Genomic DNA, 13,005 nt, shown 5'->3' on the forward strand with positions numbered 1-13,005 from the left:
CCGCATTGGCAGGTGGATTCTTTACCCATTGAGCCGTCAGGGAAGCCCCCCATGGGGGCTACACAGGCAGCCAGAACTCCTACCCTCACCTGGTAGTAATAGGTGAGGGGTAGACAGAGGCTGAGGGTAACCTGGACATCTGGCAGTACCCCCACCTGGCAATAATGAGGTGATACCTTCCTCTTTCCTTGCCAGAGCAGCATCAGAGGAAGCCAGCTAAAACAGGAAGTTTAAGGGAGATTCAGTCTCTTGTGATACAGTGACCAAAAGGTCCAGGTTGCCATTGAAAATCACTTGTCATAGTGAAACCCAAGAATATCTCAAGCTCAATGGAAAAAAAGAAAAAAGAAAATCAAGAGATTCTAACAATGGGATGATGAGATGTTAAAATTGTCTGATAGAGATTTTAAAATAGTCATCATCAGAGTGCTTCAATAAGCAATTACAAATATACTTGAAACAAATGAAAAATAGAAAGTATCAGAAAATAAATAGAAGGTTTTAGAAAGGGAAGATGTAAAGAAGAAATGGAAATTTAAGAAATGAAAATACAATAACCAAAATAAAAAACTCAGGGGACTGGCTCTATGTATGGCGGAATGGAGGAGTCAGATGAAAGAATCAGTGAATTCAATCTAAACAACACAGAAAATAGATTTTAAAAAATAAACAGAGCCTCGGGGACATATGGAATTATAACTGAAGATCAAACATTTGTGTTACTGGAGTCCCCAAGAGGAGGGTCATGAAAACAGGGCTGGAAAAGTACTTGGCAAAGGACATTAACTTACAGAGTCCACAGAGTGAGTAAACCCCGAACAAAATAGACCCAAAGACAGGCGCGCCAAGGCACAGCACAGCCACAGCTCTGAAGACCCAAGGCCAAGAAGCACACTGCACGCAGGAACCCAGAGGGGACACCCCACACGCGTGTGTTCAGACGCTCGCTTGCGTCCGACTCTGCGATCCCCTGGGCTGCAGCCCGCCAGGCTCCTCTGTCCATGGGGTTCTCCAGGCAAGAATGCTGGAGTGGGCCACCGATTTCCTCCTCCAGGCCGCCTGCCCAGCCCAGGGACCAAATCCCTGTCTTTGGCAGGTGGATTTTTTTTTTTTTTTTTTTTTACCACTAGCACCGCCTGGAAAGCCATTACATATAGAGAAAAAGTAATTTTAATGACAATGGATTTATCATCAGAAACCACAGAAGTCAGAAGGAAAGTGGCAAAAATTATTTTAAGTGTTGAAAGAAAAGAACTGTCAACCCAGGATCCTACATTCAGGGGGAAAAAAAAATGTCCTTCAGAAATAAAAGAGAGATGAAGACTTTCTCAGATGAAAGACAACTCAGACTTTCTTGCTGGTTGACCTAACCCTCCAAAAACGGCTAGAGAATGTTCTTTAAACAAGAAAGAAATAGTAAGAGTGGTAGCTTTGGAACATCAAAGAGATAAACAGAAACACAATAGTTAAGTGAAAATGGAATTCAAAAAAGTGTTTAAGTCCCAGCAAACAAGTCCAAATCTAGACAGTGTCACGGGTGAATTCTACAAAACATGTAAGGAAGAGTTAACACCTATCCTTCTCAAACTATTCCAAAAAAAATGAAGCGGAAGGAATGCTTCTGAACTCATTCTTTGAAGCCAGCATCACCCTGATACATCACCCTGATACAGACAAAGTTTCCATAAAGAAAGAAAATTACAGGCCAATATCACTGTTGAACATAGATATAAAAATTCTCAACAAAATACTAGCAAACTGAAATAAAAAATACATTGAATGGATCAGACACTATGATTAGGTGGGATTTGTCTAAGGGATGCAAAAATGGTTCTGTATACTAAGTCCCCTACATACAAACCTTCAAGGTTCGAACTTTCAAACGTGCGAACGTGCTGTCACAGGTCCGGTCACGCATGTCATGTGCAGTCACAGGCGTGCGTCCTCAGATGGCTGTGGTTTGTGGACTTTATTGCACAGCACTGTGTCGAGAACAGTAGTGCAGCCTCTCTATTTCAAGCCCAGGAAGTCCAGAAGCAAGCGTCAGGGCAGCGGTGGTAGCGCTGGAACTACTGTTCTGCTCAAAGCCCAGTAGGTAATCCCAAAGACAGGCGACGCCAAGGAACGTTCAAATGCCGCACGACTGCACTCATCTCACACACTAGCCAAGCAAGGCTCAAAGTTCTCCAAGCTGGGCTTCAGCAGTCCATGAACCAAGACCTTCAGTTCAGTTCAGTTCAGTTCCGTCACTCAGTCATGTCTGACTCTTGGCGACCCCATGAATCGCAGCACACCAGCCCTCCCTGTCCATCACCATCTCCCGGAGTTTACACAAACTCATGTCCATCAAGTCGATGATGCCATCCAGCCATCTCATCCTCTGTCGTCCCCTTCTCCTCCTGCCCCCAATCCCTCCCAGCATCAGAGTCTTTTCCAATGAGTCAACTCTTCACATGAGGTGGACAAAGTATTGGAGTTTCAGCTTTAGCATCAGTCCTTCCAATGAACACCCAAGGCCGATCTCCTTCAGAATGGACTGGTTGGATCTCCTTGCAGTCCAAGGGACTCGCAAGAGTCTTCTCCAACACCACAGTTCAAAAGCATCAATTCTTTGGCACTCAGCTTTCTTCACAGTCCAACTCTCACATCCATACATGACCACTGGAAAAACCATAGCCTTGACTAGATGGACCCTTATTGACAAAGTATTGTCTCTGCTTTTAAATATGCTGTCTAGGATCTTCAGATACCTCATGCAAAGAGTTGACTCATTGGAAAAGACTCTGATGCTGGGAGGGATTGGGGGCAGGAGGAGAAGGGGACGACCCAGGATGAGATGGCTGGATGGCATCACGGACTCGATGGACGTGAGTCTGAGTGAACTCTGGGAGATGGTGATGGACAGGGAGGGCTGGCGTGCTGCGATTCATGGGGTCGCAAAGAGTCAGACACGACTGAACGACTGAACTGAACTGAACTGAGGATGGTCCTAACTTTCCAAGGAGTAAGCGTCTTTTAATTTCATGGCTGCAATCACCATCTGCAGTGATTTTAGAGCCCCAAAAAATAAAGTCTGACACTGTTTCCACTGTTTCCCCATCTATTTCCCATGAAGTGATGGGACCAGATGCCATGATCTTAGTTTTCTGAATGTTGAGCTTTAAGCCAACTTTTTCACTCTCCTCTTTTACTTTCGTCAAGAGGCTTTTTAGTTCCTCTTCACTTTCTGCCATAAGGGTGATGTCATCTGCATATCTGAGGTTATTGATATTTCTCCCAGCAATCTTGATTCCAGCTTGTGCTTCTTCCAGCCTAGCATTTCTCATGATGTACTCTGCATATAAGTTAAATAAGCAGGGTGACAATATACAGTCTTGACATACTCCTTTTCCTATTTGGAACCAGTCTGTTTTTCCATGTCCAGTTCTAACTGTTGCTTCCTGACCTGCATATAGGTTTTTCAAGAGGCAGGTCAGGTGATCTGGTATTCCCAACTCTTTCAGAATTTTCCACAGTTTATTGTGATCCACACAGTCAAAGGCTTTGGCATAGTCAATAAAGCAGAAATAGATGTTTTTCTGGAACTCTCTTGCTTTTCCCATGATCCAGCGGATGTTGGCAATTTGATTGCTGGTTCCTCTGCCTTTTCTAAAACCAGCTTGAACATCTGGAATTTCACAGTTCACGTATTGCTGAAGCCTGGCTTGGAGAATTTTGAGCATTACTTTACTAGCGTGTGAGAAGAGTACAATTGTGAGGTAGTTCAAACATTCTTTGGCATTGCCTTTCTTTGGGATTGGAAAGAAAACTGACCTTTTCCAGTCCTGTGGCCACTGCTGAGTTTTCCAAATTTGCTGGCATATTGAGTGCAGCACTTTCACAGTATCATCTTTCAGGATTTGAAATAGCTCAACTGGAATTCCATTACCTCCATAGCTTTGTTCGTAGTGATGCTTCCTAAGGCCCACTTGACTTCACATTCCAGGATGTCTGGCTTAGGTGAGTGATCACACCTTCATGATTATCTGGGTCATGAAGATCTTTTTTGTACAGTTCCTCTGTGTATTCTTGCCACCTCTTCTTAATATCTTCTGCTTCTGTTAGGTCCATACCATTTCTGTCCTTTATTGAGACCATCTTTGCATGAAATGTTCCCTTGGTATCTCTAATTTTCTTGAAGAGATCTCTAGTCTTTTCCATTCTCTTGTTTTCCTCTATTTCTTTGCATTGATCACTGAGGAAGCCTTTCTTATCTCTTCTTGCTATTCTTTGGAACTCTACATTTGAATGGGTATATCTTTCCTTTTCTCCTGTGCTTTTCGCTTCCCTTCTTTTCACAGCTATTTGTAAGGCCTCCCCAGACAGCCATTTTGCTTTTTTGCACTTCTTTTCCATGGGGATGGTCTTGATCCCTGTCTCCTGTACAATGTCACAAACCTCCGTCCATAGTTCATCAGGCACTCTGTCTCTCAGATCTAGTCCCTTAAATCTATTTCTCATTTCCACTGTATAATCATAAAGGATTTGATTTAGGTCATACCTGAATGGTCTAGTGCTTTTCCCTACTTTCTTCAATTTCAGTCTGAATTTGGCAATAAGGAGTTCATGATCTGAGCCACAGTCAGCTCCTGGTCTTGTTTTTGCTGACTGTAGATCTTCTCAGCAAAACATCCAGTACTTTAGCCACCTCATGGGAAGAACTGACTCATTGGAAAAGACTCTGATGCTGGGAGGGAATGGGGGCAGGAGGAGAAGGGGACGACAGAGGATGAGATGGTTGTATGGCATCACCGACTCAATGGATGTAGTCTGAGTGAACTCTGGGAGATGGTGATGGACAGGGAGGCCTGGGGTGCTGCGATTCATGGGGTCCCAAAGAGTCAGACATGACTGAGTGACTGAACTGAACTGAACTGATAGAGCTTCTCCATCTTTGACTGCAAAGAATATAATCAATCTGATTTCGGTGTTGATCATCTGGTGATGTCCATGTGTAGAGTCTTCTCTTGTGTTGTTGGAAGAGGGTGTTTGCTATGACCAGTGCGTTCTCTTGGCAAAACACTATTAGCCTTTGCCCTGCTTCATTCCATACTCCAAGGCCAAATTTGCCTGTTACTCCAGGTGTTTCTTGACTTCCTACTTTTGCATTCCAGTCCCCTATAATGAAAAAGACATCTTTTTTGGGTGTTAGTTCTAAAAGGTCTTGTAGGTCTTCATAGAACTGTTCAACTTCAGCTTCTTCAGTGTTACTGGTTTGGGCATAGGCTTGGATTACTGTTATATTGAATGGCTTGCCTTGAAAAGGAACAGAGATCATTCTGTTGTTTTTGAGATTGCATCCAAGTACTGTATTTGGGGCTCTTTTGTTGACCATGATGGCTACTCCATTTCTTCTAAGGGATTCCTGCCCACAGTAGTAGATAGAATGGTCATCTGAGTTAAATTCACCCATTCCAGTCCATTTTAGTTTGCTGATTCCTAGAATGTCAACGTTCACTCTTTACATCTCCTGTTTGACCACTTCCAATTTGCCTTGATTCATGGACAGGACATTCCACGTTCCTATGCAATATTGCTCTTTACAGCATTGGACCTTGCTTCTATCACCAGTCACATCCACAAGTGGGTATTGTTTTTGCTTTGGCTCCATCCCTTCATTCTTTCTGGAGTTATTTCTCCTCTGATCTCCTGTAGCATATTGGGCACCTACCAACCTGGGGAGTTCTTCTTTCAGTATCCTATCATTTTGCCTTCTCATACTGTTCAAGCCAAGACCTTCCAGGTGTTCAAACTGGATTTAGAAAAGGCAGAGGAACCAGAGATCAAACTGCCAACATCCGCTGGATCATGGGAAAAGCAAGAGAATTCCAGAAAAACATCTACTTCTGCTTTATTGATTATGCCAAAGTCTTTAACTGTGTGGATCACAACAAACTGTGGAAAATTCTTAAAAGGATGGGAATACCAAACCACCTGACCTGCCTCTTGAAAAACCTGTATGCAGGTCAGGAAGCAACAATTAGAACTGGACATGGAACAATAGGCTGATTCCAAGTCAGGAAAGGAGTATGTCAAGACTGTATATTGTCACCCGCCTTATTTAGCTTCTATGCAGAGTACATCATGCAAAATTCCAGGCTGGATGAAGCACAAGCTGGAATCAAGATTGCTGGGAGAAATATCAATAACCTCAGATATGCACCCTTGGACAGAGGAGCCTGATAGGTTACAGTCCATGGGGTCGCAAAGAGTCGGACAGGACTGAGCGGCTTCGTTTTCACTTTCACTTTCACTTTCAGATACGCAGATGACATCACCCTTATGGCAGAAATGGAAGAGGAACTAAAGAGCCTCTTGATGAAAGTGAAAGAGGAGAGTGAAAAAGCTGGCTTCAAACTCAACATACAAAAAGTGAAGATCTTGGCATCCAGTCCCACCACTTCATGGCAAACACATGGGGAAACGGTGGAAACAGTGACAGACTTTATTTTCTTGAGCTCCAGAATCACTGCAGATGGTGACTGCAGCCATGAAATTAAAAGATGCTTGCTCCTTGGAAGAAAAGCTATGACCAACTTACATAGCATATTAAAAAGCAGAGACATTACTTTGCCAACAAAGGTCCGTTTGGTCAAGGCTATGGTTTTTCCAGTAGTCATGTTATGGATGTGAGAGTTGGACCATAAAGAAAGCTGAGTGCCGAAGAATTGATGCTTTTGAACTGTGGTGTTGAAGAAGACTCTTGAGAGTCTCTTGGACTGCAAGGGGATCAGACCAATCAGTCTTTGAGGAGATCAGTCCTGAATGTTCATTGGAAGGACTGATGCTGAAGCTGAAACTCCAATACTTTGGCCACCTGATACAAAGAACTGACTCATTGGAAAAGACCCTGATGCTGGGCAAGACTGAAGGCAGGAGGAGAAGGGGACGACAGAGGATGAGATGGTTGGATGGCATCACTGACTCAATGGACATATGTCTGAGCAAACTCCGGGAGTTGGTGATGGACAGGGAACCCTGGCGTGCTGCAGTCCATGGGGTCGCAAAGAGTCGGACACGACTGAGCAACTGAACTGAACTGAACTGATTGTACTTTTCAAGGTACTGTACTGTAAGATCAAATATGTTTTTTTTTATTTTCTGTGTTTTTTATGTATTATTCGTGTGAAAAGTAGTACAAACGTATTACAGTACAACACTATATAGCTGAGTGTGTTAGTTGGGTACCTGGGCTAACTTTGTTGGACTTACAAGCACGTTCTCAGCACAGAACTCATTCGTAGGTAGGGGGCTTACTGTATATCGACAATCTGCACACCGCGTTAACAAGTTGAAGAATAAAAGTCATCTAGTCGTCTCAATAGGTGCGGAAAAAGCTTTTGACACAATTCAACTTTAACTTCTCATAGAATCTCTCAACCAAGTGGACAAAAAGGGGACGTACCTCAACATTTTAGAAAGGCCGTATGTGACAAAGCTACAGCCAACATAATACTCAATAGTGAAAAGCTGAAAGCATTTTCTAAGATGCTTAGTGTCCTGTCTAAGACCAGGACACAACTAGTATGTCCAAGTATGCCCATTCTCAACCCTTATTCAACGTTGCATTGGAATTCCTAATCACAGTAATCAGGCAATAAAAATCACAATACAAATCTGAAGAAAAATGCAAAACTGTCACGGTCTGACGATGACATGATACTAAACAGAGAGAAAATTCTAAAGACGCTATGAAAAGCATTTGAAATTAATAAATGAATTTAGCAAAATTGCAGGATACAAAATTAATACACAGAAATCTGTTGTTTTTATACACTAATAATGAACTATCAGAAAGCAATATTAAGAAACAACCTAATTCACATTTGCACCAAAAAGAATAAAATACATCAGAATAAATCTAACCGAAGAGGTAAAGGACTCTGAAAACTATACAATATTGATGAAAGAAATTGAAGATGATACAAACGGAAAGGTTTATTGTGCTCATGCATTGGAAAAACTAATATTCTTAAAATGGCTGTACTATTCAAGGCAATCCACAGATTCAGATCAATCCCTATCAAAATACCAATGGCATTTTTCACAGAACTAGAACAAATAATTCTAAAATTTATATGGAAACACAAATGATCCCCAACAGCCAAAACAGTCTTCAGAAAGAAGAAAAAGCTGGAGGCATCATACTCCGGTCCTGACTTCAAACTGCACTACAAAGCCACAGAAATTAAAACAGCATAACTGGCATTAGAAACAAACACAGGGGTCAGTGGTGTAGAATGGAGAGTCCAGAAACAAACACACACAGTTATGGTCAAGGTGACAGAGCAGGGGTCCCAGGGTAGGGAGTGCTGAGGCAGGGCGGGGCGTGGCCCCCGGCTGGTGGGAGTGCCCAGGGCCCTGCGACTGCTGCTGCAGCACAGCTGGCCAGATGCTGCCACGATGTCGCCACGGAGGGAGAAGGGTCGCGCCGACCTGGGCTCTCTGTGTGCTGTTCTTCGCCACTGCGCGTGAGCCTCCGCTGACCTCTACATAAACAGCCAAGTTCAGAAGTCGTGGGGATCAGCACCATTTTCTGAGCGCCTACGAGCCTTCTGGTTCCCACCAGAGCCCTGCAGGGCGGGCATCCTTGTCATTCTGCTTTAGAAGAGGACAGCAAGTCTGAGCAGGGACAGACAGCTCCCCGGGGGGCACCAGCCTGTGGTACGGAAGCGGGGGTTAGGGCACAGGGAGCTGACCCGGCTCTTAGTTCCCCGCACCCCAGCTCTGCAGGCCCACCCCAGTCTGGGCCCCACGAGGGTGTGCCCTCCCCCCTGGCCAGGCTGCTGGGCCCTTGGTGCCCACTGCACCCAGAGCCCCACAGCCTCCTCTTCACCCACGGTCTGCAGCACCACACGGGGCAGTGCCCTCCCTAGAGGGACGTGGCCACGGGCCCCGCCTGCAGGACGGACCAAGGACTGGCTCCCAGGGGGCAGCTTCCGGTCCCGGGGGTCGGTGGGAAGACACAGGCTTCCCTCACAGGCCTGAGCCCCGAGGCCTGTGCGGCTGCACACCACACACTCAGGCCTCCCGCGCCGACACCCCACTGTCCCTCCCGGCTCCCAAGGGAAGCCCTGTCCTTGTCCATTCGCAAGAGACGGACCCAGAGATGAGCTCCCAGCAGCTTCTGGGCACCGCTCACATCCAGCACCGCTGAGTCTGAGAGTGTCCTGGGACGGCCGTAACAAATCTCTCCAAACTGGGTGCCTGAAAACAATGGGAATCTGTTCCCTGGGGGAACAGCTCTAGGGCCCGGAGTGAGGAAATCAGTGCCACCAGGCTGAAGCAGAGTGCCAGCGAGGCCGAGGCACCCCGGGGGTTCGGGGGAAAGGGGCATGGCCTGTTCCTTGCTCCCCCCGGGGGCCGGGCTCCTTTGGCTCGGGGCTGCCCCCTCTGATCCCAGCATGCGCACTCAGGTGGCCTCCTCCTCCTCTGCCTGCAAACCACAGCCTTTCTGCCTCCCTCCTCTAAGGAGAGGCGGCCGTGTTTAGGCCTCATCCCGACAGTCCAGGGTAACTTAACCTTTCCAGATCTTTCACTCAAACTGTGCGAGCACCCTTGTCCCTTGTAAGACACAACAACAGGCTCCAGGGTTGGGACCTGACATCTTCAGGGCAGCCGTGAGGCAGCCATCACACTCCCCAGTCCACAGCTCCAGCCAGACCCCGTCCCCTCTGGATACCTGTCCTGCCTTCACCAGAACGCACCATTCTTGTCCTCAACCTGAACTGCCAGGGACGTCTGAAAGACGGCTGAGCCTCCCGCCCTGTCCGTACACGCTGGGACCTGGACATCATCCTCACCCCTGCCCCCTCCTCCTCCACCTTTATGTTGACCAGGCCCGCAGGCCCATCCAGCTTGCCCGGAGATCTCTGGTGCCCCTGTGGGCTGAGGTCAGCTGGGGTCACGCCTCGTTCATTGACCAGCGAGTATCTGGTACCACTGTGGGTGCTGTGTCCCCTCAGCCTCCTGCCAAGGTTCCTTGACTCAGGTCCCTCCTCTCTGAAATGCCAGTGGTCCCCAGACCTCTGTCCCCCACCTGCCCCTCACCCGCTTCCGTCCAGGCAACCGCATTCACAGCCACCTCCAAAGCGCTCTCTGGCCCCCGAGACTCGAGCCCTGGCCCAGAGACCACCATGGGCCCAGGACCGTTCGCCCTGGACGTGACCACTGGTCAGCTGGCGCCTCCAGGCCTAACACCTCCGTCCCCAACACAGCCTGCTTCTCCTTCTACTATTGCAAAACACCAAAAACCAGCCTCTTACAGATGAGACCCCACCCAGCTGTTGCCGTCCCGCGTCCTGCTCTCTGCTTTGAGTCTGCCTGTCTTGTCTGCTGCAGTATGTCCTGCGACGGGGAGGGGCTGACTCTGTCTTGGCCACCGTGGTTGTCTCCAGTCTAATACAGTGGCGTGGCATGCAGTAGGCACTTAATAATATCCACTGCCCGCAGCTTTTCCGTTTAATGTTTTATGGGCGTCTTGATAACAATGTATCCTAACGCTCTGATGTTACCCGATTCTGTGTGACAGACGTGCCCTGCCGCGTGCTGATTCTATGTGATACAGACATGCCCTGCCGCGTGCTAACGGACACACAGGCTCTGCATGAGCTTCTGTGTCTCACACACAGCTTCAGGGAACTCCTGGCGCCCGAGTCCCTGGCTGCAGCTCTGCTGCTTGCTGCGAGCTTGGTTTATAGGAAGGCAAAGACTGGCCAGAAGCACTCTCGGTTCCGATCGGGAGCAGCTTTTTCACAAGCTCCGCCCAGGGTGGGAAGAGCTGGCCGCCCCGCCTGAGCCCCTGACCGTTCCAGCCTCAGCCTGTCCTTCCTTCCGTCCCAGGAGCAGGTCTGTCTTAGCAGGAGGCGCCCAGGGTCCCCGCTGTGCTTGGCCTGAGCAACGCCCGGCGGTGTGGGCTCTCGGGGCACGTGTCCAGGGATCTTGCGGCTGACCCCTGAGCCCTCACTAGGAGCCCTGGCCACTGCTCTGCCAGCCAGGTGACCTACAGGCCTGGACACTGGCTGCCCCCAGTGCGGCAGGACCCAGGTGCGCTGGCCGCCTCTACCCTGTCGGGAGCCCACTGCCCCTCCCTCACCCTCATGCCCCTGTGTCCAGCAGTCCCGAGGCCAGGTTCCTGTGGCCCTGAGGTCTGTCCCCAAGCCCACGGCTAGGCTATTGAGTTGTTTTATAAATTGAGATAAAATGTATGTGAGATAAAATTTATGTAACATAAAATCAGCCACTTTAACCATTTAAAGCACACAATTCAGTAGCTTTTAGTGCATGTCAAAGGAAGTTCAAACTGCCACACAACCGCATTTCCCATGCAAGCAAGGTAATGCTCAAAAATCCTGCAAGCTAGGATTCAACAGTACGTGAACCAAGAACTTCTAAATGTACAAGCTGAATTTAGAAAAGGCAGAGAAAGCAGAGATCAAATTGCCAACATCTGTTGGATCATAGAAGAAGCAAGGGAATTCCAAATAAACATCTACTTTTGCTTCAGGGACTACGCTAAATACTTTGACTGTGTGGATCACAGCAAACAGTGGAAACTTCTTAAAGAGAGGAATACCAGATCACATTACCTGCCTCCTGAGAAATCTCTGTGCAGGTCAAGAAGCAACAGTTTGAACTGGAACATGGAACAATGGACTGGTTCCAAGTCGGGAAAGGAGTACGTCAAGGCTGTATATTGTCACCCTGCTTATTTAACTTCTGTGCAGAGTGCACCATGCAAAATGCCAGGCTGGATGAAGCACAAGCTGGAATCAAGATTGCTGGGAGAAATATCAATAGCCTCAGATGATACCACCCTTATGGCAGAAATGGAAGAGGGACTAAAGAGCCTTTTGATGAAAGTGAAAGAGGAGAGTGAAAAAGCTGGCTTCAAACTCAACATTTCAAAACGCTGAGATCATGGCATCTGGTCCCATCACTTCATGGCCAATAGATGGGGTAACTGTAGAAACAGTGACAGATTTTATTTTCTTGAGCTCCAAAATCACTGTGGACAGTGACTGAAGGCATGGCATTAAAAGACACGGTCCTTGGAATAAAAGTTATGACAAACCCAGACAACGTATTAAAAAGCAGAGACATAACTTTGCAAACAAAGGTCCATCTAGTCAAAGCTATGGTTTTTCCAGTAGTCATGTATGGATGTGAGAGTTGGACCATAAAGAAAGTTGAGCCCTAAATAATTGATGCTTTTGAACTGTGGTGTTGGAGAAGACTCTTGAGAGTCCCTTGGACAGTAAGGAAATCCAACCAGTGCATTCTAAAGGAAATCAACCCTGAAAATTCACTGGAAGGGCTGATGCTAAACCTGAAGCTCCAATACTTTGGCCACCTGATGTGAAAAACTGATTCATTGGGAAAGACCCTGATGCTGGGAAAGGTCGAAAGCAGGAGGAGAAGGGGATGACAGAGGATGAGATGGTTGGATGGCATCACCAACTCAACGGACATGAGTTTGAGCAAGCTCTGGGAGACAGTGAAGGATGGGTGAGCCTGGCCTGCTGCAGTCCATGGAGCTGCAAGGAGTTGGACACAACTTAGCAACTGAATGACAGGAAGTGCATTCACAAGTGTTGTCCACCACTCCCTCTGTCCAGTTCTAGAGCATTTTCAAGCCCCCAGAGGAAACCCTGCATCCACGATGCCCCGCCCCCACCCCTGTGATAGTAATTACACAGGAGGCCGTCAGACGGTGGCTCTGATGCCAGGCACCCATACAAGCCAACTACTGCCCAAGCCGAGTCACCACAGTCAGGCTCATCACGGCGAACCTCAGAAGATGAGACCTGGAAACACCAACCCACGATCAGCCAACAAGTGTCTCCAAAGCGTGGCAGCTGGTTAAGCTGTGGCCAAGCTCCCCTGCCTTCCAGGTCTTCCCTGTAGAATCCCTTCTGCTCCTGTCAGAGCTCAGGGAGGGGGCATTCCAACCACCTTCAGTCTCAA

The sequence above is a fragment of the Oryx dammah genome, unplaced genomic scaffold, assembly GCF_014754425.2.
Source record: "Oryx dammah isolate SB20612 unplaced genomic scaffold, SCBI_Odam_1.1 HiC_scaffold_14, whole genome shotgun sequence".
Taxonomy (NCBI): Eukaryota; Metazoa; Chordata; class Mammalia; order Artiodactyla; family Bovidae; genus Oryx; species Oryx dammah.